At 43.3% G+C, this 24092-nt stretch overlaps 1 protein-coding gene across 1 annotated transcript in view; it reads right to left on the bottom strand.

The window, feature by feature from the left end:
* LOC143172797 (netrin receptor DCC) overlaps positions 1-24092 on the bottom strand; it is a 579706-nt gene that overhangs the window by 189502 nt on the left and 366112 nt on the right. The gene's annotated exons all lie outside the window — the stretch shown is intronic.

Below are 24092 nucleotides of genomic sequence, written 5' to 3' on the forward strand. Positions count from 1 at the left end.
GCAAGATCTGAAAGCTGAGGTATGCTGGGGTGGGGAGCAAGAAGAGAGGCCAGGAGGAAAGTCCATGGAAGAGCACACGTCAGGTGGTCAGAGAGGCAAAAGGATAAGGTCAGGCCAAAGGCGGCTACAATAACTATCAAAGGAATAGCACAGGTTAAAATATAATTTGCCTGGATCTCCTATAAGAGTCAAAAGATGTGCTGTCTGTGTTTACTTCGAAATTCAGCAGTGCAATACAGAACTACAAGACCCCATAATTCCTATTAATCCAGGGCAGTTTTGGCCAATGGTTATACTGAAAGCTATTTTAAGGAAGTTGCAACCCGGACACTTACCTGCTGTTAAATGTGCAAAACAATACCTTGTACAACTGTGGCCCCTTCGGGGAGTTAAGAGTAATTATTTGAACCTGTAGCAGGACGTAAGCAGGAAAGGCAAGGCACAGAGCTTTGCGCAGGGGCCGAAAGGAGGAGAGCATCTGTGGGGATGATAGTATTTGCATTGTCACGGTAAAGCTGCTCGGTCAGAGTTAGAAGGAAGCGATTTTATTTTTCTCAGATCATTAACTATTGTCACCTAAGAGCTACTCTATGCAAAAAACCAGGCTGGGTCAAGGCAATGAAGATGAAGTCCTGCTGACCAAGGTCTAAGGACGCTAGGTGTGAAGAGCTGCCTGGCACCACTATTCCAGCAAAGTTCCAGGTGTTTCTCCACCAGAAAAAGAGACATTTTAGTGGTTTCAGTTACTTTTGGAGAGCTGGTGTTCCCCAGGCTGGCAGCTGCAGCCCTCCACGGACACATGCTACATCCACACGCCCATCACTGCTGTGCCAGCACAGCAACAGCACTATTAGCACAGGCACAGCCACTACCCACTATTTTATTTTAAAAAGTCACCTATAAATGATACAAACTACTTCCATATCATTTCTTTAACTGCAGTAAATCTGAGATATTTCTGTTTTCATACCTGAGCTTGTTTTGGACACAGCTTGGCCAGGAGTTCTCCAAGGGGAGACTCGGACAGGCTGGTATGTGCATGTGCTTCTCTCTTCCCCTGCATGTGAGAGACAGGCATGCCGGTATGCACATCTGTCTGCATATTATATTCCATTTCTTTCCTTTTACAGCTGAGAAAATTGCTATTCACATTTACAAGAAAAAAAATCAATGGCAAATATGGCCTTAATGGCTGCTTACGTTCATGCAGTGAAGAGATCTTATTAATTAACTGACACTGCACTGTAAAAAAAATTAAAAAACCAATGGGCAAACCCACCACTGATCAGCTCTCGTGTTCAGAGAAGCGCTATCGCTCTCCCCCTTGGAGCTGTGAAGGCAGGGCTGGCGTCACCGTGCAGATGACATCTGTCATCATCAATTAGTCACCAAGAAAAATGGGGGGGCGAGGGGCAATGGGCTGTTGATTGCAAGAAATTCAATCACCCGCAAATGCTCCCTGAGGAAATGCTGGTCAGTTAATCTAGTCAGCCATCTCCGACCCACCGAACAATAGCTGCCGCCCACGGAAAAAGCAGAAATAAACTAAAGATTTTTAAAGCAGCCAAGGGACTTGGAAGGCATTTCATGGTCAAATGCCAACAGTGTTAAACAGCAACCATAAATGTTGTCATCATCTGTGGTGTTCAAAATACAGCAGGAGAGAGCGAGCACGTTCATTATTTTTGCAAGCAAAACTCAGGGGTGCAGCAGCTGCCTCTAGTAACGACAGGGAGAGTGGCTGGAAGGTCAAGTATTTCCCACTGTTCGTGATCAGCTTCTTGTCTTCTTCCTCCCTGTGACCACCAGCTCTCCTGCAACAGAGTGCTGTGCGTGGCTTTTTTTTTTTTTTTTTTAGCAAAAGTTAAACTTGCTTTAAAACTGAGCCCTGAAGGGTTTCAAGCTATTCATGAATGTAATGAGGTTGAATAACAGTTTTTGCTGAGGAAAAAAAAACATAGAGGGAAAAATTTGAAAGCATGACAGCGTGAGATGTTCTTATTCTGAGAAATAACCATTTCTTTTAAGAAACATTATAGTATGTCTCAGTTTGTTCTCAGTGAAACTTTCTGACTTTTGATTTTTAAATATCTTCTCATTTTCAATATTTGGATTATATTTTAATCAAAACTGCACCCCCTTAGCTTTCTTCTTTAGAGCACCCCGAAACAGCATAAGCTTGGAGCACCTACCCAGGGGACCGCAACTTGCTGCCACATTTGAGGTTTGGGCACTCTGATGTCTGGTGGACTTTTCAGGGGGGCAGACTATGTACTTAAAACATTTACTCACACTTAGAAATGTCAATCAAGATCCATCTCTCAGTCTCTCTTTTACCTCAAGTTATATTCACAGCAGCATGTAGCCACAGAAGTCCAACATTTAGCACCAATGAGACCTTCAAAGGTCTTCAGCCAACTGCTATTTGAATGTATGAGAAAGTAAAATCTCTGAATTATACTGAACATATACTCATTGCTGCTACTAAACTCCCACAAGGTTTTGCCGATAGACACACACGAGCCTCCAAGCCTTGACACCGTCAACTCACGTGAACCTTCAGCTCACGCACGCCTTGGCAGCTCTTCCAGGAATGGAGCCTCCTCACCAAGCCTAGCCTAGGCTGACAGCAGGATTTAAAGATTTGCTGCTGCCTTTAATATTGGGCTAAACCCTTTGCTTTCAGAGAGAGCGGAACAAAGCAGGTCCCTCTGTGTCAATAAGGTATTTTACAGCAGACTTAAAAATAATAATAATAATTAATAACAACAACTCCAATCTAAGAATCCCAAGTAAAGCAACAAAATGCTTCAGCATCACACTCTCTTCTTAACAGCATTTCTCCTAATGTGGCTAAATGAGGTTTTTACTCAGTATTTTAGTTCTTGTGGTTTCTATCCTTAGGCACCTAATTCTTCTCAAATACTGTACAATAAATTAGTCCTTTTCTGTAGCTCAGGCTTCCACCAGGCACGTTACTCCTTTTATTTTATTTTATTTTATTTTATTTTATTTCTTAATGTTACTCAAAGTTTTGGCAGAAGGTGGCATGTGTTACCTGATTTGTTCAGCAAATTATTTATCAAAATCACTGACACGAGTGTGAATTTTCAAGGCAGCCATGCATGGCTAACGGCGATGCTTTTGAGATCAATCTTTCTGCACCTCTCCTCCTCATCTGAAAAATGGAGAATTGTGAAACCAAGTGTGTTCATCGTTGCACAGAGGTTCATACATTCTGGTACCGAGCACCGGAGAAAAGACCAGGAAAAAAAATTAGTAACACCATCTTCAAAGCAGGGTTTAAACAGCATGAAGGAAATAAGGAACAAGAAGACAAAGCTAAACCTGCAGAGCCATACAAAGTATGGAGTGTTTCCAGTACTGAAGCATCATCTTGTACTCAAGTGAGAAGCTTTAGGACCTTACAATCGCAAGGGCAGCCACGAAGCGTCAGGGAGGCCAACTCCAAGGTGTGCTTTGCAACAGCAGGAATTTATCATACTTCGCTAAAATACCTGTGGATAGCCTGGCAAACTGACCTCTCTCCACCACGCCATCATGAGGTAGCAGCCCGCAAGCTTGATTTTTTTTACTCCCAAAAATTAAATCAAACTTTCCTGCAGCGACTCTTCTTAAACGCACAAGGCTTTGAAAGCTGGTACGTGATGGGAATGGCTTTGAAGAAAAATGGAAAGATACTGGATCTCCCAGTCTTTTAAATTACCTGCCTTTGGTAGGAAATCCCTGAATCAGCCACGTGCTGCCTCCTCACGGGTGACCACATGAAGGCTCCAACACTGCGTGGGCTCGGAGCATCTCCTTCAGCCGTCCCTCTCCTCCAGCGTATATCTGCTAAGGCTTATCGCCTCAATTCACTGGCTGTTTATTATTATTCTTTCCCTAAAATCTTTGCTCAGTCTGCCTCAGCCTCCCACCCACCTCTGTCTCACAGAGAGGAGACCTATCTCCGTGACTTGCCTTGGCAACAACAAGCCTGGTCCCAGACCTGGTTAACTAATGCTGCTCAGGAGCTGCTCCCGTGATGAACCTGATCTTAACCAACCCCTACAGCACCCGCTTCTATGGCTACACGCCGGAATGAACCGATGAATAAATGAATCAAGCCTTTTACAGCAATTTTCCCAAGAAAGTATTTTGAGTTCCTCAATGGAACCATGGTCCACAACGCTTCTTAGGTCTCTCAATAAACTGCAAAAACCTGCCAACTGGTTTTGCTTGACTGAGCATCTGCCATGTCTCGGCCCCACGAAAACTAGGGGAAGAGCAAAGATGAATTCATGAGCTGCTTTACTGCAAACAATATTTATCTGTAAAGGACCAGGTTTGACCTGCCTCAAAACCATCTACATTTCAACCAGATAGCCCAAAGCAGAGATGGAAAAAGAAGAAAGATGGCGGTGTAATAAAGGCACATTTTGCCTGGATTATAGGTGTCCCGGGTTCAGCTGCTAGCTCTGCAAGATTTTCGGTATAACATAGATCACATCTTACACTGCTCCTATCTTTTCCCATCTGCACAATGAAATAATCATACTTATTTTTCATTGCTTTTTTATGACGTGAATTACAACATACAGCGTTCCTCAGGCAGGCAATAAAAAAAGCTCCCAAATCACTTAGCTTGAGACAGGAGTCAGCGTGTAAGTAAACTCAGTAATGTGAAATGCTCAGATCTCACAGAAATAAAAGTATCAAAAGAGACTAATGAGGATCTAAGAGGTCTTCCATCTGCAATTGCTCAGGTGCCATGACTACTTTGCTCTTACTACTACCTTTTTCCTGACATAGGAATTACATCAATTCAGTCACTTTGAATTTCCTATTCGGCCCATCATTTTATTGTATGCTCTGTGTAAAACTGCATGAAATAAACGCTACCATCCAGCTTGAAAATAAACAAAGAGAAGAGAAACATCTGAGTCCAAATTTCCTGGAAAGTGCAAAGTGAGATTTTAAATAATCCGGACAGCTCTTGAACGCTTTCATTTTTTGTAAGACGTGCCACCTTCAGCGAGATGCCAGGAGAGAACCGCAGAGGAGCCAGGTCAGCCGTGAAATCAGCCAACAACTCACAGATGCGCAGCCCGCAGTGCAGCTCCAAAAGCTCCGTGTCCCCCAGCTGTTTCCAGTGCTTGATAGCAAAGCTATACGGAGGGGTCCTGGAGGGAGCCCCCTTCCCTTTCCCGCAGCTGCCCACCACCTCGGGACGTGGGAACAGCTCAGCTCTCCCTCCTGCACCTCCAGGACTGACTCTGATGGCCCCTCTCTGCCCACCTGGCAGTTTTAAAGGGATTCAAAATCTTTGGTCTTCACCCTTTCTATCAGCATTTTAAATTGCCCAACTGAAAATAAATAACTAAAAAGGAGAGGAAGGAAGGTGAGAGGCAGAGGCAGACAGATGGGACACCCAGCTGGTACACTCACATAACCCTTATTTCTTCAGCAGCCTAAAACATCCTACAAGCCAGCAGTGAAAACCAGTTTTGAGGGCCAGCACAGCCGTGATGCGATGTGACGGCACAGAGAGCTGGGTGGCAATCGCGGCACAAGGGTGCACCAGCAAGCCCACGGTGCGTCAGCACGCCCGGCGCCATCCCGCAGCTCCGCTGGGATCTACGATACTGCTCATCAAGCACCGGGGGCTCAAACAGGTCTGTCAGGAGTGAGACAAGAAGTCTGCCGCAAAAGAGCAGCAGCCTTAATAGACGAAGACGTGTTTAATGTAAAGGAAAGGCAATGCCTACCCAGGATAAGAGAGTTGTGGGTGCGTTTTTCCTCCCCCTGTGTCATAGAAATAACTGGTTTAATAAAGCCTGCAAATCTTCAGCAGAGTAAGCAAAATCATCCAGGAGCTGGAAAACTTCCAGATGCCCTGTGCGAGACGTGCATTGCACACCAAGGTACCTCGAGGATAGCACTTCTAAGAGAGAAAGATTTGCGGTTACTTTGACCTTCCACACTTTTAAAAACAAGCTATATGACTGCGCCCAGCATACAAATAATTTGCGGAGATGTAATTTTTTAACAGTAAAAGGTTCTCGCAATCAGCAGATGACCCAGCCGTTACCTCCAAGGTAAGCAGGCAGGCTCAGCATCCCACCACGCACGTACCTTCAGGAGCTCATGAAAGGCCTAGCTATTACTGCTGGGACAGACCTGGGGCTCTGTTCATATTTAACTCAGGAAAAGTCTGTATAAACTCACTAGACTTGTCCTGGTGCACGTGCTAGTTTTAGGAAGACAGGTATGCTGAGCCTCCCCTCCCAGCCTGCCACCCCTATCCCACATCAGGTTGAACGAGCTAAACATGTACTTCACAACCCCAAAGGCTCGGCTAAAAGGCACTAATTGCTGTTTCTTCTTCCACAGAAATCTTCTACAGTTTCCTGAGCTGCGAGCAGGGCAGAGTTGAGACGGGAAGAATGTTTTCTGCCGTGTTGGGAGGAAGAGGGAGTCACAGAAAAAAGAAAATTATTCCCTTTCCATAGAATATAACGTAGCGAAACAATGGTCTCACTAAAACAGCAGGAAAAAATGGCATTGCTCCCTGGTCCTGGCTAATGCTGGAGAGAGTCTCTGCTCCCAAAGCGTCCTATTCATTACGTCTACAGCACCAGATGCGCAACATCCAGCATTTCTCTCCCCAGAAGCCCACAGGGATGCAAAGTCCACACCAAGCCTGGGGCAGGCAGAGGGAAGGGACAGGGGACAGTGCCGTACGAGTCTCAGCTCTGTTGTTATAGAATATATAATACAACCACTGAAGCAGTCAGCGTCCCAGCGAGGTGAGGGGCTGCCCATCCAGCAGGTCCAGGACTCAAAAGACTGATGAACACCAGAGAGGCAAAACACCAAAGGGCTGCTCGTTGTAATCTGCCCTCCGGGGTCCGACGGCTTTGAGAAGTGAAATTACAGCTGCTGCTAAACTGCAGGAGACTGAAGCACTGACCCTAACTGGTCCTAAAGAGAGACCGAACACAAAATTAAATACTTCATTGACTATCGGAATGGCCAGACACAAAAATGGTAAAAGTCCTTACCCCAAAACCCAAAAATTTAAGCCCTAGATTGAAACCCCTGTATGAAATCATCTTTCATGGCAGTTGTTGCCATTTTATATTTTTAACTTTGATTTTTAAGGAAAGCAAGCTTAATGATCATCCCATCTGCCTGTCTTTTAAACCCTCTATGGCAGCTGTTGCGTTTTGGCCAATTCTAACCAAATTTCTCAAGAGATTAAGGATCTCAAATAAAGGAAGTCGTCATGAGTTTAATGAAAATCAATTCTTGGGTGCGGTGTCCCCACTGATGAAAAGGCTTCAATGGGAACTCAATGACCGTCTCCTCAGCCTGATGTACGGGTTTGGCTGATGTCAGCTTTGCACCGGTACCAAAAATGTGATCCCCCATCAGCTGCTTCTTGGTAGGTGGTAGTCAAAAGTGGTGGGGCTGATCGCGTTCATACCTGCTGGGGCCCCAGGGTGTGCTCCTGGGGTGGGAAAAGGGGTCAGAAAAGGACCCCAGCGAAGATGACTCCAGTTTCGAGGCACAGGCTCGTAGGAGGCAAGTCTATAGGAAAGCAGGCTTCATCGGTTACGCTGCTCCCAGAACAATTGTTCCACCATACGAGTAACAAAATTAGTAATTAAGAGGATTCCCAACCTGAGAGAATTAGTGCCTCCAATCTATAATAAACCTATTAGAAAGCTCAATGGCAGATCACGCTGCCGCAGGAAAAAAAGAGTCAGCAGAGATTTTAGTGCCCTGTCCTTTCTAAAAATTATCTCCCCACCTAAGCCAGTTTAAAAAAATAGCAATCGGATGGGCTGAATACTAATTCTGAGACCATTACATGGTAGAAAGCACTGAAAAAAAATACAGTAACAAGTTACATATTTCTTAAGGTAAGTTTTTTTTCTAGGATATTGAATTTACAGATAAAAGCAAGAAACCAGCAGAACTAATCTATACATTAATGAAACTCACTGTGCCCCATTAGAAAAGCAGTTACTCTGAGACAACAGGAATGATATTTATAGCGGTGTGTAGTGATACTAATAGTTTTGTTAACGTTATCTACTTTGCCATAGACTTAAAAAGAATTATACATAATAGTGGTAGTTACAGTAGCATCTTAAAAATTGCTGGCTTTCTGCCATTCTAATTCTCTCTTCAATCACCTGTAATTTTCAACCTTTTTCTCACCTATTAGGTTGCAATTTTTCAGTGGAGAATCACCCACTAGTATTTTACGAGGAGAAGGATATGGGGGATCTAATGGGAGAAATATTTTACTCAGTACAGGGCAAAAAAAAAAAATTTGAACCTATTTTACTTTATATAGGAGCTACTGAGTCAAAATTTGATCTGGAAATAATTCTACTGAATGATCACGTAGGAGTCTGGAAAAAATTATCCTTATTGAAGAAAAATCCCATTCCACCTGGACAAATGGGCACAGCAAGCCCGTGAGATGTGCCAGTGAGGAAGACCCTGACGTCCCCCACATGCACAAGTCTGGCCTGTTGCCGAGGAATGCTCAGTGCCACCCAAAACAGTTTACAAAACCCACAAGTGGCAGGGGCAAGGCGGGCAGGGAGGGCACCCTCCAGTGGAGCTCCCACATGGGACAGCATGGATGGACACCATCAAGGAGAGAAGCAATGGGTGATGGTCAACCACAACAGCGTCTTCTGGGGAAGCCTGCCCTGGTCTTACACTTCTCCCCCATGCATCCTGTTAAGGGCTGTTAGGACAGGCTTCGGTCTGCCCCGGTACCTCTGTTCTTGTGTACCGCAAGCTGCATAAATAGTCCATGAAAGACCTTAAAAGGATCAGAGCAAAACAGAGATGAAGTTTGGGAGAGCAAGCTCAGGGGATTTTAGAGGGACTCGAAGTGAGGCTAAGACATGGAAGACAGAACCAAATAAAATCACTCTTTTTGCACACAACTCTATACAACCAGTACATAAAGTTTCCCTTTTTTTTTTTTTAAACCTCTAAGACACCTCACCGCTATAGTAAACAATTTCTGAATAACTAAAGTGTTTCATTTCCCTTTCTCAAACCCAAGGGTTCCTCAACCGTTCCCTCTGCCCCACCAACCCTATTGCATCCCCAGTTCTCTGCGAAAACTGGGGAGAGATGCTGCCCATGGGGCGGCTGAGATACCTGCAACACCTGGACAGGGCTGACTAGTGCTGGAAAGCCGAGCAGCTCTGACATGTTGTCATTTGAATTTGCTACAGAGGGCTTGCTGGTACAAGCTGTATCAACAGCAGTCTTATCAACTTTGACAAATATTAATACATAATTCACATTTTTAGTACAGATACTTTTTTTTTTTTTTAAAGAAGTTGACAACACAATCCTCTTCCCCCAGTTCTGTTCCTTGGAGAACATAATCACAGCACTTTGGTTTGAAATGTTGCTTGCTTTCTATTCCTCCTGGATAATGCTTTGAAATAAAATAGCATTTCTTAGCAGAAAAATTGGAGGACTAAGGAAAGAATCCTTCCTTTTGAAATATTAAATGCAATTTTATTTTGAACTGCAATGATAAAAAAAACCCAAAAGCTGCTGTGGCTGGGGTTATGGTTCCTCATCATGTAAGACGATAGACTTAAAGTGAGTTTATAATTGTCAGGGAGCTTTAAATAATTGAACAGTAAAACACAGCATGGGAGGGTGTGTTTTTATTGTGTAATAACATCTCAGGATTCATTATTCATAATAATTATGATTATTAGTCTTGCAAGTTTTATACTGTTTCCTTTGAAAATTACAAGACTGATTGTACGAGGAAAGAGAATTTAGAATAACACAGTTAATTTGCTTTTAGTTTATTACGTTCCCCTGCATTAAGTTCATTACCAGAGGGAATAGTCCTCTAACATGCAAAAGCAGAGAAAACAAACTCCTTAATAAAAAAAATTAAGTCCTCTACAGCTCAGTTAAAAATAGCCTGTTTAGGTATGATTCGGCACCTCTTTGGCCTGAAGTCAAGGGCAAACTCCTTGTTGTTTTCAAAGGTACAAAGTAGGCCCATATAAATCTATAAAGAATTAAAAATTACAGTAAAACATTTGACGTTGGAGGGATGAATTATGATAGCCTTACTCATACTGAACCGTGCTTACACTGCGAACGCTTTGATATCAATGGGGCTCTCCATGCCCGACGTTATTATTCAGAGCCAGACAGAAGTGCTTTTCCTGTCTGGAGAAGAAATTTGAGATAAAAGAGAGAGACGTTTCTGCATTCGGATGAGCCCAAGACCTTTAGAAGTTTTTTCAAGCAGAAAGGGAGAGGGAGCTGCTGCCCAGAGCTGTGGGAGAATCCCTCGGCAGAACAAGCCTCCAGCTCCATCATCCCCACCAAAATGAGCATCCTACCTTCGCATCCCCTCGCACGCCCTCAGAAAAGGGACAACTCTCATCAGCTCTGCCATCCTGAACAACGACTGGCTCCAGACGGGGCGTTAACGGCGAGGCTGGAACTGGAGACACATCAGCGGAGAAGGAAAATAGCTGAATACGTCCCTCTTATTAATAGCGTGCATTAGAATGGGAAAGTTGAAACAAAGCAACGGAACAAAACGTGATTAAGTTGGTTCAAGAACAAGAAAGTTTTTCAATCGAGGTATTTCAGGCTGCAGTTAAGATGACAGAAAAATAAATAATTTTTTCCCCACAGTACTTATGAAAGATGATTCACCAAAGATTGCAGTCAGATATAAACAATCACCAACCCCGTCAGCGGAGCTATTTCCCAGCTATTCGCTGATGGGAAAACGGAACTAAATATTTCACTCCCAGCGCTCTTCAGCAGAGGCTGCAATGGCTCAAACCTAAAGCAGCACCATTTGTGCCACCAAAATCTTTAACCTCTCAGAAAGTAACTCACTTCCGCAGTGCAAGCTGGTGCGTAAAACAAGTTGTCCAAGATGCCCAGACATTTACGGAGGTTTAATCTTGGCTTGAAATTTTAAAGTCAGTCTGAAACTCTGCTCTGCGATGTGGGAAAGGATGCCCAGCGAAATATGGAGGAAACCCGCAGGTTTTTTTCTTTCCTGTGTCTTTCTCAAGCTTCATGATTCAAAATGGAAATTCTCAAGCTGAAGGACTAAGGGAATAATGGAATTTTCTTCAACTAAAGATTTCATAGTTCCGAGAACAGATTTTTTGCTTCTAAAACGATACTAAACTTTTCATGTTTTATTTACAAAGGGAGACAAATTACTCAGACTTTAAAGTGGGATGAGTATTTTTTGGCAGGAGAACGCAATAAACACATTTCTGAAAGGATTCAAGAACTCAGAGAACTTAAGAAAATATTTTTATGGATCTTGCTGAAGAAAATTTTTTTATGGATCTTGCTGAAAAAACTGAATTCCGTGACTCCATCTAATAAGGGGGACAGAATATAAATCAGGAATTTATATTTTTAAAAATTACAATTGATACTGAATTCTGGACAGTCAAGTGCTACTAGCATAGCAAGCTAAGCTAATGAAAACGCAAGGCAACCAGAAAAGAAATGGAAACACAATGGATTTTTTTATGTAAAAGAAAAAAGAAACATGTTTTATGAAGAAAAAGGAAGCATCATTTAAAAGAAAGGAAAAAAAAAAACACCTTCTTAAAAACTCATTGACTCCTTGCAGATTGTGATGACAAAGATCATTACAGTATGGGTGATATGGGTGATACATTCTCCACAAAAAGTATGGACATGTAAGCATGAAAGAAAAGAAAGACTTGGAGAACTGTCTGTACAAACCCTGGAGTTGAAGCAATAGATGAGGAAAATAAAAAAAAAGATTATTCTTTTCGGGTCTTTGTACCCAGTAATTGAATATTATGTCCTGAGGAGCTGAAAAAGTGCAAGATATTTCTTACGGGTATTCGAGACCTTTTATCAAGCTTTTATCATGTGTCATAACGTAAAAACGTCATACCATGTCATGAGCTCAGAAACGTCAGGCTAGCAACTAGTAACCTTAGGGAACAGCTAATTTATCTCATTGAACTGGAAGCCTGTGAGAACGAAGGCAAGGAGCATGCACTGGTGATTACCTGCTCCATCGGAAGTCACTCCTGAGAAGGAGCCACATCCATCGTCTTCAGACAATAGTCTTAGAAAACTGGAGTTGTGTTCTCTGAAAATAAGACAGCTTGAAAGAGAGGAATATATCGTAGCGTAGTGATAGCCCTCAAGCTTCCTTGAGACAAGGAAGGATGAGAGGAAAGATATCTAATAATGAGAGTAAATACCATCCTGGTGGCTATTACAACCATGGAAGAACATCCTGCTGGAGCCTGAGGAGGTTCCTACTGCTTGAGAAGTTTTCCCTGCTACTGCAGATGGGAAATGCAAAGTGGTGTCATGAGTGGGAGATCAGTCCCTCCCTGGGAGCTGTTTCCAGCCTGGGGCTCTCCTTGTAGGAAGAAATAAGGACGACAACAGACATCCAGAAAAAGTCTTGGAGATGTTTACGAAAGCCACCTACATGTTGGAATAATGACTGCTAAGAAAAGTAAGAAATACAGTGCATAAGTTGCATTTTAGGAGATGTTCACGTGACACCAAGGGAGGTGGCTTGGTCAGAACTTGGTCCAGCACTTGGGGAGTGGACATGAGACATGGCTCACGGAGATGACTTAGCAACAACAGGGAGTCTACATGTGTCCTGCGGCTCACGCTATTACTCATCTTTTGACAACAGCTCATGTTGGTCTCGCTGACTAAATAGAACTACTTTGATAAAGAAGAAACAAGCAAAAATACAGAAACGATACTTAGGAATGATTCTGCATGATGACAGAGGAAAATGAGCCAAAAATCAACATTTCCTGTAAACAGAAACCAATCAAACAAAAAACAAGAAAAGAGAACAAATTCCCGTCCATATGATTGGAAAATGGTGAGGCTGCATGTTTGTGTAGCTCTACTGTGCTGGTTTCTAAGCAGGAAATTATCTGGGGCTCATCACAAGAATTCTAAATCAAAATCTAAGTATGGAAACAATTTCATGCGCTTGTCCTTAAGAAAGCCTGCAAAAATATGCGCCAAGCACAAGGTAAATGAGAGCTACGGTGTTAACGAGCAGCACTGCTTCTCACGGCAGCCACCGCGAGGTTGTGTGCTCGTCCTGACTGCAGCGGGTCTCAGCTCTCAAAATTCAAGGTAATCATTACATTTGAACTTTTTTTTTTTTTAATCAGACACATGAAATTCCTTCACGTGTATTCCATTTGGCCCAAAATAAATGAACTGACTTATTTTTATAAATTTGTGAATCCAACCAGAAATGTAATCAAGCAGAGAGGCCTGCAGAAATCTATAGCTGCAGCCCAAGCTATTCAAACTGATTTGAAGGCCTGAGTTATTCTATACAGGAGCAACTCAGCACAGCGTGCCAGGGCTGATCTGCATGTAAATAATCCACCACGAGGGCCTGAAACAATGACAGGCTGCTGCTTGTTTTGCAGCCCCGAAGAGCCATTAGCTTCGTCTCTGTCACGCTGCTGCCACACAACTCCCCTTTTTACCTCCTTTCCAAAGGAGCTTTGGATTTTTGCACCTCCTCAGCTGACGACGCATAGACTTGCCCTCTACCCGCTCCAGGTTGTCCTATATAAGAGCCAGAGCAAGAGAGCAAAATCATTTTGGTTTGCTTACTTACATGGAATTACCTTTCCATGCGAAGACTGCTAACTTATGCAGGAGCTGGTTCTCCGGGGAACACATTATGTTGCTGGCAAACATTTGCTATTCTCCTGCATGCTAACCATCTTCTACAAAGCAGAAAACAGCCATTTAAATCTCATTCCATTTCTGCTGGCATCGCTCATACGCCGCAATAAGGGAAGGGGGAAGTTTTCATTAAAAGCGGGTATCGTTTTCAAACAGGGCATTGCCAAGGTTTGAAACAAATCCTACCAACTGGTGCTGTTAATGCATATTTGGCTGAAAGTCATCAAATCCACATGAAAATGAATACATTATGTTTTGCTACTATCACAAAGGGACACAGGACAACACTAACTATATACTCACATTGTGTTTTCTTATTGCAGTGCTGAAATATGGCCTGGTTCACAGAAAGCATAACACCACATTGCAACACGCCTAATCCCATAACCACTTAAGGATGTCTACCCTTCACAGTGCTGTGCAGAAACTCTCAGCGTACTCAAAGCAGTATAACCACATTACTATAGTATCCACTTCTGCTTATTCGACTAGCCGAGAAGGTTGCATTAACCTGGGCAAAGACCTGCGCCCATGCAGCAGTGCTGCAATCCGTGCTGGCTCTCCCAGCTGGTATCTCGAGCAGGTACCACAACAGAGCTACATCTTGCAGCCAGAAACATCTGTAAGCGAGATCAGAAGAGGATTTAAAATCATAGTTGGATCCTGTTGTATGGCACCAACTACAAACACTGCCCGTGAGCCGCCTTCTGGCACAGTGCACCTTTTGCAACGGTGAAAGACAAGCTGAAAACTATCACGCGTTAAAACAAAGCCCCCCTCCAATGGCAGAGAAGGACTGCATCCCACCCCAGCTCAAAAATATGGCCATCAGCAGAGACCTTCGCAACGTAGTATTAAGCCGTGTTCCTTTAATAATTTATTAGGAAGGAGCTAAAGAGATAAGACTTCTCATAATTGCATTATGTTGGATTAATATGCCTTCATTTAATTGCCTACTGTCAATTAATTCTCAGTAGGGAATGCAGAAACCACTACAGGTAAAGGGAGTTCCAGCTTTTGTTGTCACTTCTGGCAAATTAACAGACAGAAACTGGAGAAGTGAAGCATCAGTGAGCTGAACAAGCAACCGGACACATGGCCATACTTCACATATCCCTCGAATGCCTACATATAGCTTCGACAGCAATCTTAGACAATATATGGATGCAGCAAGAACGATGCAGCGACAAAAATAAACCTGTGCAGGCACTAGAAAACATTATGAGCAAAATGACAGACCTGAGCGATGTTTGGTAAGTGGCAAGAAGGATCCTCTGTCACAGCCAGTCTTGGTTATTTAGACAGGCACAAGGAAAAGCAAGAATCACTGAGGCTCGCTCGCCCCAAGACCAGCTCTATGTGAGCTCCAGCACAGGACAGAGAAAAAACAGGGCTCTGTTCCTGTATCCCCTTCCTGACGGGTGCAAAATGCACCAAATTTATTTTGGATAGAATGTCTTACTGCTGGTAAGTCATAGTGAACTTCACTCAGTTCTCTTGAGGAAAAGACACGATGTAAAATGTTTGCTCCTCTTTCCTTATGAATGGAAATACCATAGCAGGAGAAAATAACAAACTCCTCAGCATAGGTACAACTCCCTGGATTTATGTGATGTTCCCTAAATGAAAAGCAGGTGGTTTGATATAGTTTCAAATTCATATATTCAAGTAAAGTTAAAAAAAAAGAAAAAAAGAAGTTAAGACTTGCTTAATGCAAAACACTCCTTTAAACAGTATACCATTTTCTGCTTTACAGATTGTGCTTTCTTTCTCAGGTCATCGGGGTAATGTAAGAAATGGCAGGCAGACAAACTGCCTCCAGCAAAACTCGGGAGTAGACCAAAGAGTACATTCAAACAATGGTCACACTAGAATAATTCTCCCAAGTCTGGTGTGATGGCAAAAAGCAAAGCGTTAGAACAGAAATTGGCAGAGACTGATAAGAAAATAATCTATCTACAGCAAAAAGGCATTAAGTTTTCCAACCTCTAGAAATTCACGCTAAGCTGAAAAGACAAAACAAAAAACCCCGCCACTCCAAGGCTGGCAATGAAAACACGTAACTCACTGAAAGTGCAAGAGAACAGTTCTGATAATCAAGATTTAGATCAGATTAAGAGGAGTTGGGGAGGGGGGTGGGTTATGAACAGCTTTTTAAGGGTCAGCTTGCAATCCATTTGCTTTATATTGCATGTTAAAAATTCCACCTAATCAAGTACAGCTAATTTATAAGATTCCAAGAAAAAAAAATCCTAAACGCTACTTTTCTAGGCTTTGCAAACTCCGTGCTCTGTGTGATGAAGGCAACAAACCATGGATAAAAACCCATGCGTTTCAGGTATGCCCTGTGCGGTACGACCAAGGAGTCTTGACATGGAAGGGGATTTTCATCAGTTATGAAGGACCAGCTGAGTGCAGGTTTTATACCAACAAAGTCTTCAGTGAAAGGAAAATACCTACCCTTGGTCTATCCAATAGAGGTTAGAAACCGGGTAGTATCATGGGAGAGCTGCCTCAGTCTGGTGCTTGCTAATGTCCTAAAGCTGCCATGTCTAATGCTTTAAAAGCTGTTTCCTTCACAGCCTCCACTCTTTGGATAATTGCATACGCTCAAGCGGTAGGTCAGGGGGGACACTGTTGTCCTATACGTGCCAAGTTGAAGAAAATTGATTTCATTCCCAAAAGAAAGGAAGAGCTGGCAAGACTGACATTAAACAATATTGATTCTGTGGCACAAGGGTCTTGGAAAGCAGAGCCAAAACAAACAAGCATGCTTTTGGATGCAGCATCCATAATATATCATCAGCCCAGACGGATCTGAAACGGCTCAGCACAGGACACGGCTCTTTTCCCTTTCCTTGCTACAGCGAAAAGATGCACAAAGCTCCTGGTACAAAATCAAACCAGGTCATGTGTAGAGCAGAATACAGCCCAATAGTTTTAACAAAAAAAGAAAATGCTGGGAAAATACTCATGCATATCTGATGATGAAGGGAAGCCAGGGTGTGACTAACATATTGGAAAAGCATTTTCCTCTTCATACAGCGATTGCCCCAGCAAATTCTGTCAAGGTTACAAAGACCTTGCATTACAGTTTCTGTAAAGGAACAGCTGTCTACAAACAGACTTGCAAATGTACTTGCGCATCTCAATATTTTTCCCTTATTTTAAACCTTTAGTAGGACTTACTTATTTCAGTAGTTCCCTTTGTTAGCATCAACTATAGCTCCTTCCCCTCTCTCTCTTAAGAGATTTCCATAATAGAGGAGTTTTCTAGAATGGTATCTTCAGTACCCTGTTTAAAAAAATAACAATCATATAGGTGAGAGTACACTACACTTCATTAAACGTGACAATCGCATTCCTCCACACAGTTGGTCTCACAGAATGCATTCTGTCTAATCCAGCTACCTACACCCTGTTTAATCTATCAGCACAAACAATGAATTTTGTTGTAACACAGGAAGAGCAAAATATGCCTTTTAGCTATCCCACTAAGGCTCCTGGAAGAAGAAAACACCCTTCCCTCCACCAGTACCACCCCTCCTCTCCAACATCCCAAACTACCATACTAGCTGAATGAATTTTCATGTCTGAAAGCAGTTGCAATGAAAATAGCAATCTCTACGAGTCTGAATTGTCTTCATTTTTTTTCTGAAATGTTTCATTTTACTTCCGAAATATAAATGTGAAGTATTTAATTTTTTATTAATTTCATTTTTACTTAATTTCATTTTTGCCAATTAAATGAACATATTTTAGCTTAAATCAACTCAGTAAAACATTTTTTGGTACTCTCTCTCGCCGGACAGACATCTGTTCTCTCTGCTGGGCCAAACTCACTTTCCACACACAGTTTAGATTGCCCACAGGCAGCTCTCGGGGTTGCACCTCTGCAGTAATATAACATTGGACTCACCATGGATTCTGTGCCCAGTATCGTGTTTAAACGACTTGTGTTTAGCTGAAGGGTATCTTGGAGAAAGTCAGCTGAACCCTCCTTTGGAGAAAGACACCCAGCCCTGACTGCAGAGATGGTCTCGAGAGCGCTGTGGGGAGGCATCACAGCAGCTCCCTCCTCCTGCTCACTAATCCTCCGCTTAGATACCCAAATTAATGCATTTAACGCATTTATCCCTCCTCTTCATAGCACTCATGGGGATTCCTGTTTGAATGCATTGTTCCTCCTCCATCCTTTCCAGGGCGATTGCTTTCCGCAGTATTCCTCTAAGTATTGTCCGCTTTCTTATTCGTATATATATTATTTTGTAATTGGCTATAGTTAAAACACATCATTTGAATAGGCTCAGTTTGCTCAACTGTCCAAATCACTCTGTGTGTCCGTCTCTAACCCATTTAACTTCGGTAATAAGTAGTTCATATTTATTTTCAGGTAATTGCTCTTAGGCACTGAACAGCATCAGGCCCAATGCCAATCTCTGCTCAATGCCACCACCAACATACCCATCCAGCGATGATTCCCAAGTCAGTAACTTGTCAAGAGCTAGCCAATTTTTAAGCCATTAAACATATGCCAGACTGACAGTGAACAGTGTTTCTGTTTTGAACGAGAACTTCAGGCAGCTCCAGCCGAGCACCTTCCATGCACCAGAGCCTATGTGGTGCTCTCCATCGATCAAACATGTAATCGCATCAAGGAAGGGGATCGGGTTGATTTCTCGACATCATTTTCCACAGAGCCCTCTCTGCAGCTACTGTATCTCCGTTCTTTTTATTCATTAAAAACTGATTCCTGTCTCGGATTGCCTCCCCCGTCCTTCTTGCCAGTATAAGCCAAGTTGGTTAATACTTTCAGAAGTTGCTCACTTGCCATTTTTTAACATCAGCAGAGCAATATACATGTTCACGGTTTTCCTTTCTAGACAGCTTCCATTTTCTCACTCAAGATTTAGGCTGAAAATAAGCATTGAAATATCTTAATTCCCCAGTACATGAATTCTGCTGTTTGCTCAGTCCACCTGTAGCTTCCCTGCAGAAAGCCCACGTGGAAGAGAAGAGGAGCTTAAAGCCTTACACAATATTACATTGGTTTACTTATATCCAGTCAAATGCAGGTATTTTAATTTCTTCTCTCCTTTTAGTATTTTCATGCTAGCGATACTTCAGATCAACTGGTGGGTTTGGTTTTTTTTTTGATAAAAACTCCTGTTTTCTTTTCCTTCCCAGTACATTCTCCTTCCTTTCCAAAGCCAATCACGTCAGTGTTAGCAGAAGAACCTGCTTCTTTCCAAACCTACATACGCATTTTCTCTTATCCCGCTTTAAATGATCTGTCTTCGCCTCTTTCTAAATTCTGTCAACCCAGCTACTCGTCTTAAGTATTTCCTACCTGATTATATATGTAGAATCTTTTTAATCATGAACATCATCTTGCAGTAAGTCTACAATCATATTTTCCTTCTTTTCCCAAGTATTTTAACTCTTTCTTTCCTTTACTCCTTTGCAATTTTTCTCAGCCGTGTTTTAATTACTTTTAACACTTTACAATATTTCTTTGTGAATAAAACAATCAGAAATAATACCCTGCATGTTAAAGTGACTATGATAGTTTTTGCCTCCTCATTTCAATATTAGAATCTTGGGCAAACATTGCAATGCAGGATAAGCATGGCACTTTTTTTTTTTAAATTACAAAAAACAGTTCAACAATTTTCCCCAGTATCAAACCTGTTGCTAGAGGACTCTAATGCCCTTCGCTATTTACCACCCCGTCATTCTGTCCTCTCTCTCATGCTCAGTGCGTGCCACACGTTAAATTTCCGAATGTCCTCCTTTTGCATACATGATGACAACAAGGGTGGCACAGACCCCGGGAATAATAAAACACGTGGTATTTCATACAACTGCGCTGCGTTGCTTTAGAAACCCGTTTCAAAGGCATTGTGAAGAGCTTCCGCCGCCGGCTCTATCAGCCAGGACAGATGTTCTGCCAGCGACTGCTGCGGGCTGCCCAGAGGGAGATAACCAGGCCCCCGCGCTCCCTCGTCATCCCCAAAAACCCTTAATGACCCGAATAAGCCACGGGTACTCAGTTATGGCGTGTGGACTGTTTGTCCATGTGCAACAGGAATCACTTATGAGAACTGCATGAACTTAGTCAAGATAAAACATATCGACTGATACAATGGACTGAACTATTCAATTTGTGACAAAAATGTGTGTGCTTGTGTATATGTATATATTTGTATATTATATATACGTTTTCCAGATTGACACAGAAGTAACCGGTGGAGACTCCTGACCTCAGTCCAGTGCGTAATCACATTCAGCAAATACAGAACATGCAATAAAGCAAAAATGGTGGAAAAAACCCAGACCTACCCAAACCTACCGCCTGTTACCCAGGATTCTTCAGGACAGGAGGTCCAGTGCAACAGCTGAGCTGCAAATACTGGGCTCAGTGCTGGAGACAGCCAGCACAGTAAGTCAGTAAGTTCACACCGGCCTCTGTGGATATCTAACAGCGTATTGTTAATGCACAGATACATACTGCACGCACACGTTACTGACTGCAGACACAACTGAGCGTACAGCGCAGGAGGAAAATTGTTTGCTGTGATGTTCAATGGCTGACTCTTCCCATTGCAGCAAATCATCCCAAAGCAGCTTTTCCGGAAACCAGAATCTAAAGAAGTTTCCAGGTTAAATTCAGATTTGGCCTGAAGTCTAAACTTTTTTTCTGACCTGGGAAACCATTAAAAACCAGAAACGGTGAGAGGTTAAGAGGTACGCTAACCAAAGCGTTACAAGGAGAGAAGGGCAGGGAAGCGATGGCAGGTGACGGGCACACAGGGTTTCCCCCCGTGCCTGCTCAATATTGTACCAAAGCCCGAAACGCAAGTTTTAGTGCTCAAGGGCTCTACCCCATTACATACCCACGTGGAAACTTAAAGCTAAAACGTATTGTTCCACAGCAGGAGGGCGTTGGCATTTCAGCCCATATATTAGCCTGTTTCACCATAGGGTAACATGACTATATTCCTCAGGTTTGATTGCCTTGAGCGTCCTCCTCCTGAAAGCTCCTGGCATGTCGGCTTGCAGCGAGCGCCTTTCTTCACAATGCATTTTTATTCTTACACCAGAGATATTTTCTTATTAGTTATTCTCTCAGGCTGCATCGCTTCGTCCCCGTTTCCAAGGCGACAGACAGGAAGCAGGAGTTAAGCAGAATCTTTCATCTGGGAGGGGATGATGGGAATGGATGAGGGAGTTTGAGCAAGGTCAGGCATTTACCGCTGAATACAAATCTGTCACGCCTAATAGATGAAGCTCTTTAGTTTCCGAGCTACTCAGGCTGCTCCCAGCATCCAAGGAGAAAATAAAAAGACACTCAAGCATGAATGCCAATCAGCTTGTGCTGGCAACAGTGATGTATATACATGTGCCATAGCAGCTGTACAGGCTTGGCCATGGATGAAAGGAGAAACTAAATAGGTGTCAATAATTATAGAAGGTCAGGATCTAAATCCCTGAATACTAAATATATTTTAATAATATTGGATGGTGAGGCAGAGAAGTTATTAAAAGCCAGGAGGCTCAAGAGGCCTCGACCCAGAGTACAATGAGATGCCGGGGACGCGGCAGCAGAAAAGCGGTGGCACACAGAGGGATCCTGAAAAGCAATGGGGACACTACGCACATATTTAGCAAATACAGCTCTTTTGACTGGCCTGGCCAAACAGCCGTGGCTATGCTGGCTGTGCAAACAAGGGCAGCAAAGTGATGGCTGTAGCCGGAAGATTTGCTGAAGCCAGGGAGAGCTTTGCTGAAGAAAAAACAGGAAGGCGAGAAAACACATCCCAGGGCGTTCCCGGCTGGTTTGCTGTTTGACACAGCCACCGGAGGGTTGCAGACATCAGAGCATAGAGGGGACAGGTATGTCAGGTAATACCTTCCTCCCCTGCCCAGAACTGGGAATCCACATTCAAGATTTATCATCGTGCACAAAACCAAAACTCACAGTGGTCCATCGCCCCCATGAATGCGGTCAGTCGGCCGTAGCTGCAGCTGTGGGCTGTCTGTGGGGTCTCAGGGCAATGGCATGGCCACCTCCTCCCTCCGAACCTGACACTGCCCCAGGGGGATGTCCTCCTGCAGCTTGTCGCTGCAGACGGTGCTGCCGTCGCAGGAGACCCCCTTTGCCTGTAAACGAAGCCAGGAACGGGGGGCAATGCGGACGATACTCTGCAGCTTGCCATCCCCTCCCTGTGGCCGCAGCCTGAGAGATGAATACGCACTACACTTGGCATCATTTACAGAAAAAAAAGGGTTGGTTTCCATGACAAATATTTTGTGGGGCATATTCCAGCCGGCACCACTCAGCAACTTGCAAACTTTACAGAGAGCAAGAAGATTGGTTTAGAATAAGCCACAAAATAAAACATTAGAAACTCCTGGGTGGACAATTCTTCTGGTGGAAAAGAGGCAGCGGGCATGCATCCCCCCATTAGATGTTTGCTACAAGGACTACTTTCAGCCCAAAGCTTCACGCCCAAGGGAGTGAAGAGATCACTCCCTGCTCGCACACAAGGGGACATGTGTTGCTCCAGAGACAGCAGAATAAATTGCGCCTGCTCCACCCCTGTCCATAGCCACATGCAAACTTGGACCTTCCCTGCTAAAACTGTCTCCTCCGAACCAACGTGCTAGAGTCAGGGTTGCACAGCTCTGCTCCGAAAGCCAGCCGGGATGAACGGCATCGTTTGCTCCTCTGCTTTTCCAGAGAAGCCAGTGGACAAGGGCAGCTCCTTGCTTTGGGAAAAGATCTGTCACAGCACAAACCGATTCGTTGCCCTCCATCCCGCACTAATTATGAACAAAAACCAGATGAAGTGACTAAACCGCGGGCTAAACTGAACCCTCTTGCATGCTGAAGGCAAGGCTTAATGGGATTTCAGTACTGAAAGGCACAGGATAACTACAGTAGTGCAAATAAACAATATTACATATGGAACATTAATTTTTATATGGCTTCATATTTCTGTGAAAAAGCTTGGTTTAAAGTTGGCATTATTAAGCATGCCTTCAACATGATAGAAAAATATCTTAATTTGGGGGTATCAGCAGGTTGATTTTGCTTTTTACTAGAATTACGCAATTACACACAAAGATAAATGTCACAAAGCTAGCTCAATAATATAGTCTTGCAAAAATACCAACAGCAGTAAAATATAATAAGCCGAATTCTCATCTCATACATAGTAGTCAAAATCCAAAAGAGTTGGTTTAATTTTGAGCAACTTCACATCAGAATAATTCAAGCTAGAAATGAGAGTAATTCCTCCTGGCAGACTGGCTATACGTTGTCATTGATTTTTAGGAAACACGTATAGCAAAGGGTCCTGGGACCGGATTAAAGACAGACCTGGCTAACGGTTTCTTTTTTGTCCCGTTACTATTTTTGGTTTTGTCCTCTCGGCTTCTTCGGTGGATTTTACTTTTGACCGTTCTTCCGCCCTCCGGCGGAAAATTATACCAGTGGACCCCTGGCAGATATTTGTCAAATGACATTAAATGATGGAGATGCCATAACTTCTCAGACACGGTGTCCTGAAGCATCATTAAGACATCGATGTTTCATCAGCCTCACCATCAGAGAGGCTGGGGCGTTGCGGTACCCCGTGCCCTGAATCCCGCTTCCTGCAGTGGGGTTTGGAGAGCAAACGATGTTCTTCACTTTTCCATTGCTGCTTGTAAATTTGCAAACTGGGATCGTGTCTCTTCTCAGTCACCTGTTTCCGTACCTAAATTAAAGTCTCCCAGTTCTTTTGGTCTTTCTCCTCTGAACCTCTGATAATTCCCATGGTTTTCCTCTCCGGTGTCTCTCTGGTCCCTTCAGTGAAGGGCTCAAAACTGGAGACCGGACTTCATCCCAAGGCCTGGCCAACAGCGACTAGAGCAGACTTTCATTCATCTTGTCGACCATGCCGCTTCCCACACTGCAATTTGGCTTTTTCAGACAAAGCTGTTTTAAGGAGGATTCATTTTAATTTATTATTTGAGACATGTACTTTTATCTGGTCACGGATAATAGAAATTAATTTAGGTTTTATTATTTCATAATCTGGCTTGAAAAATGATCGGATTTGATAGTCATACTGCAGCAAAGACTTTGCTTCATGTTACACATCTGGGCTCCAGGTCTGTGAGGAAAATAAGGGGATTTCCCACCGCCACTGGTGTGCGGGGAGATCTCCCGAACACAGCACTGCTGAGGGCAAATCACGGCCGCTGAAGGGAATCTATAGAATTAAACATTGTCCTAATTAAGCCATTAAATTCAGCAGGTT

The sequence above is a fragment of the Aptenodytes patagonicus genome, chromosome Z (genome assembly GCF_965638725.1).
Source record: "Aptenodytes patagonicus chromosome Z, bAptPat1.pri.cur, whole genome shotgun sequence".
NCBI lineage: Eukaryota > Metazoa > Chordata > Aves > Sphenisciformes > Spheniscidae > Aptenodytes > Aptenodytes patagonicus.